Source organism: Cyprinus carpio, chromosome B5 (genome assembly GCF_018340385.1).
Source record: "Cyprinus carpio isolate SPL01 chromosome B5, ASM1834038v1, whole genome shotgun sequence".
NCBI classification, from domain to species: Eukaryota; Metazoa; Chordata; class Actinopteri; order Cypriniformes; family Cyprinidae; genus Cyprinus; species Cyprinus carpio.
Genome location: NC_056601.1, coordinates 4651006 through 4656671, shown reverse-complemented (window position 1 = coordinate 4656671; position 5666 = coordinate 4651006).

Here is a 5666-nt window from a genome sequence, read left to right as displayed (position 1 = left end):
ATTAAATACTGACACCTGCTGTTTTCATACTGTGAAATGACCACACATATGGGAGAAAACAAATGCTGATATATTGCTGGCGCCCTCTACTGGAAGGCTTTCGTGGGAACGGCGGGCCAATGTCCCGATGAAAGGTTATGTAATACTTTTCTATGACATTGTCCTTCACCCCCATAGCTGTGAAAATTAAGATTTTTATATATTACTACTTACATCGAGGTTTTATAGCTAAAATACGCGCACTCTAGCCATCAATAAGTTATATTAAGCCTATGCAATTATTAATGTAGTATGGGATGGGAAGAAATAAAACCTAAAATGCATTTTCCCTGCCATGAAATGTGCTGAAAATACTGATTTGACGCGTCATGCGACGTCACATTTTAGGGAGGCACCGACATAAAGTTCATTGGCCATGAGTGTTTCTTGTGAGAGTGTCTGTGGTGTGTGTGTGCGCGGCGCAGCGCGCGCATAATGCTGATTTCCTGGCACGCGGTGCACAGTAATCCAAAACGGGTCAAGCCTCTAATCACCAAAAAAGAAAAAATATTCACGTTTAACTTTGCTCTGGTAAATGTGTTCTGCTTGTGTGTGTGTGTGGTGAGTGTATTTGTGTGTGGGTTAAGCTGTTCTACATGCCAACATTAGCTACTTAACACTCTTGTCTTACGACAGCCTCGTGTAGGCAATCTAAACGGCACAAGCTGCCTAGAGACCTCGCTCCGCCTTCATGTGGTAAACCATAATACCAGATGGACCGCTCTTTCTCCTTCTCTCTCTCGCTCCACTAGTTCTGAGGAACCGGCCCAGGCTAGATAACATTCAGGCGATTTTCACTTGCCATAGTTTTGATGGTCCTGTGGTACGGGATGGAATGTTACATGCATCTTGGTCCAATGATTAGATGGCCATTTATGCTACATTAAAAAAACAAAATAAAAAAATCTCGGACGTCTCCTTATCGGTTTCTCTTACCCTCTTCCTGATTTCTCCTTTCTGTGCCTTTCGAATCACTGATGAAGCCGCTCAGACTTTGTTTTGTTCTCTGTATATATTATCGGGGTACCCCGGTTCCTCCCCTGCGCACACACTCTTGACTTTTGCTATTCGAGTGATAGGCTGTGCTGCGAGTGACGTAAGCGAACGGGCGCGCAGAATTTTTCCAGACGCAGACAAGAGGAGACGAGCTCGCGTAGACCCAAAAACGGTTCCAACCCAGAAAGAGAGAGACGCATACAAGCACGGCATACCAAGTAGTCGTTTGCAAGGCACTCGGCTGCTTGTAGCGCTCATACGACGGACCCAGTGGAGCTGCTCAGCGTTTATCGTGTATGCCGCACCGAACAGTCCCCACCCCCGCGCTCACGGACCGCTGACCCATGTGATACTGCAGCGTTGCGGATCGCGGAAGGGAGGGGGGTGGCTAAAGACAACATTTTTTTTCCCCTCGCATCTCCACTCGGTATACTGGAGAAGCAGGTGCTCACTTTCGAGAGAGAGAGAGAGAGAGAGAGAGAGAGCGCTGGAGGGGGGGCGGGTTAGAGACACGGTGTGGATCTCTCCACCGTCGCAGTCCTCCGCGAGGATGTTTCCAACAGCGAGGCTCCGTCAATGCACGGAATCACATGTACCCCTGTGATCTAACGGCGTTTCCGTTCTGTTTCTTTGGGTTCGGATGGTCCGCGCGTTCCATAGCAATTCAACCGAGAAATCAACGCACCACCAGCCATGGCGCTGGTTATGGAGCCCCCATCAGCAAATGGTCCCCAAAGCAGGTGCTGGACTGGATGAAAGGTAAAAAATGTCAGTCATGTCAGTGTCCTCTGCATGACCTATAGCCGGTGGGAGAGGAATGGGTGAGCGGGAAGAGTCCCTTGCAGTGAGGTATTTGATCGCGCTTGTATGCCATTTTGCGCCTCTGCTCGGCGCACCTGGTGTGTGTGATCCGCACAGCGCTACACGCGTCGCGCAAGAGGGGGGTAATGCATGTGGTCTTGATATGCGTGTTCTGTTTTGCAAAAAGATGAGCCAAAACGGTTATAATGGCACAAAGGACGACATGACATTTTCATACAGTGCCTAAACAAACACACATACGTGCATGCGTGCGCACGCAGATAGTGACAGTGAGAAAGAAACAGAGAGGGCTGCTTCCAGCCTCAGTGAATAAATCTCCCCTCGCGCAATGGACAACTAGCACCATGGACAGAACCAGGCCGTCGCGCGCTGTGCTGCGCTGCAGATGCGCGTAATCTAGGGACTAGAAGAGGGATGACGGTATCTGTGGAAGCCAGATGAGCTTTGACAGTGCCCCCATTGCGAACATTTATTCCTTTAAAATAAACTTGTATCAGTGTTTATTGTGACTATGATGGGGTTTAATATTAGTATCTTTTTTTTTTATTTTTTTTTACAGATTTACTAGCAATTGTTTCAATTCCTTCGCTTGACTACAATCTATTAACTTTTTCACAGTACACATAGTGCCTTCTAGTCACTTGCACAAGTATAACTATTCCATTGTTACTGAGAACAGACTGTACATTTCTTACCTGAATTTGATATTACTGAATACCTATCTCTGTTTTAGTAACTAAAAATGGTATAAAACAATTTTCACTCAAGAAATTGCTAGCAAACTTCACAATTACAAAGAAACAGTATGTTAACACAATGTGGTATATATTTATTTAAGGTGTCCTTGTTACACTGTAATGTATATATTTTAATTACTGAGTAATATTAATTAGCTACACGTACTTACTATATTGTTAGGGTTAGGCTTAAGGTTACTTGCATGCGATTTGTGCATAAAATATTGTTATTATAATAATAAGTACATGTAACATGTATAACAAGGACACTGTAAAAATAAAGTTGTTACCCACATTGCATTAAATGTGACATTTTGAAATAGAAAAATTGAAATAGTATTTTCTTGTAAAAACACCAATGATCTTTGTTTTTATTTAGAAAAAAATACAGTATGTACTAGCTGACCTACTTGTTTCTTATGTACTAAGACGAATCCTAATAGTTATTGTCTATTTCAGCTTTACTTGTATTTATTTTTATGAGAGCCTATAGTGTCTGTCCCAATGATCAGTAACAGTTCTCATTTCATTAGTTACAGTTGCTTTTTACTTGTTATATCACTATCATTTTAATCACTAGTCAGAATGACTACTTTTAAAATTCAGTTAAAAATAAGTAGTAAAATAATTAGAACAGAAAAATATGTACTACTGTATATTCAGTTAGTACTAGGAAAACTGGACTATATACATTTATTGTCACTAGTAACAATTTTTTTTCTTCTTGTCATATGCTACAAACATGTCAGAATGGTTACTTTCATAGTTCAATTACAATATTAGTATTAGTAATGACTGTCATACAAAAAAAAATTGTACTACTACTGCTGTTCATGTAGAACTAGGAAAACCTGAATTGATATTGTTATATATTTGATTATAAATTTGTATTACCTAATTAAGGAGAAGGTCACAATTATGCTTATTAATAATGATATGCTAGGAACATGAACATTGATACTATTTAGTTTAAAGGCAAATAGGTTAAAACAGCTTTACAAAACCCTCTACCCCATACACACTCTCCAGAAGAAAGCAAGAGAGAGTATCCATATGCTGCTTCCAGACAGGAATGCACACTATGCAGGTTGTGTCATGCTCTCATAGCTCAGGGATGTGGACTTGGGCCTTCCTGTTTGGGAAATACTGATGACATTTTAAAAAGCAACACAGTCATAACACTCGGTATCTGATTGAAATCCTGTTCCATCAATGACACGTTCCTCTTTAGATGACATGCAAAGACACACTGATGGATGATACACAGATGCTATAAGTAGAACATAATGGAGCAGCTGTGGTGGAGAGACAGAGGGCCAAAATACCAGCGAGATCAGACGTAATCTGAAGTGAAGTTTAAGGGCATTAGTGCACGTGACATTCAGCTGCTCATATTCTCTACCCAATGAGCATTTCAAAGGTCAGAAAGCCTTTGCCACCAATCTAATAATGAACAAGTGTACACAGGAGAATCAATAATTTTTTTGTAGATGCATATAGATTGAAGCCCATTATATGGCTCTCATTCCATAGATGGATCATTTTCTCTCTTTCTTTGCTATTACTGCCATGTAAGTTCATGTAATCAATGAATCAGTGGTTTCCTTCAGAATCTTACATACACAATGTTCGCAGGATTCAATAAATCCCATCTAACTCATTTTTTTAAAGACATGGCTGACAAGAATCATAATGTTCGTAAATCAGATTGCACTGATCATGCTGTTTGTTCTTGATTCACTAAAGAGAACCAGCTCATAAAGAATCATTTGTTTGTGAATCAGGGTTACCATGGTCAGGCTGTAAAGTTTTTTAGTTCACTGAAAAGAGACGGCTGTTAAGAGGCAATTATTTGTGAATCAGTCTACCCCGATCGTACTGTATGTTTTTGATGAATAGAAAAGGACTGGTTCATAAGAGTCATTTGTTCGTGAATCTGTCTACACTGTTGTTTTTGTGTGCAAACCTGGGAGGATAGCTCAAATGAAAGATAACTTCTTGACAGACTTCAAACTCACAAACTAAATAAAATAGCCTAAAATGTAAAATATGCTGTTAAAAAGGCAGTGCAGGATCACTGATTAGTTCTGCATTTTAGAGAACTAGGTTTCACGGCCAGGTTGCACAGGACAGTTTCCATTTTCAGGAACTCGGTTCAGTGTCTCAGGTGCAACTGTAAAGTAGCTGCTTGTGCATAATTTTCACAATAACTGCTGACAAAGAGTTTGTCAACCTCAGAGCACCTGGTGGCAGGGTTTAGTTTTGCCGGCATGCATGCTTGCTATTTTCAAACTTTGCATCAAATTTGTTTAAGAATCCTGCACAATCAAATGTCGGTCAGCATGACTGTTTGCTTTTTTTGTGTTTATTGTGTTACTGTTTTCTCCTAAATCGTATTTATTATTTCCAGTTTTTGGCTAAGCTGCCATTACCATATTTCTGTTATGTGTGTATATTTCATTCTTCGTTTTTTACCCTTGGTAGAATGCCAATAAAAAACATTGCATTGGTGCAGAGATGTAGCATGTGCTTATGATGTCTGTAATGATAATCTGCCTCCTCTAACATTACAGACGTTTTTGTAATATAAAACTCTGCTGAGTGTCCAGTTTTTTGACCTTTACAGCTTACATTTTGAGAATCATCATGCAGGTTGACATATGATAGGGTCTTAAAGCCCAAGATGACAGTTAGACTGTGGCTCTGCATTTGGTTCAGCAGTTCAGTGATTCTTTTGTTGAGGTTATTCCTTAAAGGAGCCATATGATGCTGCTAAAAAGAACATTATTTTGTGTATTTGATATAATGAAATGTGTTTATTGCGGTGTAAGGTAAAAAAAAAAACACATTATTTTCCACATACTGTACATTATTATTTCTCCTCTATGCCCTGTCTTCTGAAAACGCGTGGGTTTTCACAAGGCTCATCTCTCTGAAAAGCAAGGTGTGTTTGTGATTGGCCAGCTATCCAGCGCATTGTGATTGGACAAATGCCTCAAGTGTGTGAAGGAAATGTTACGCCTCTTAACATATTGTGATGCTGTCTGGCCGGAGCGATGAGACAATAAACAT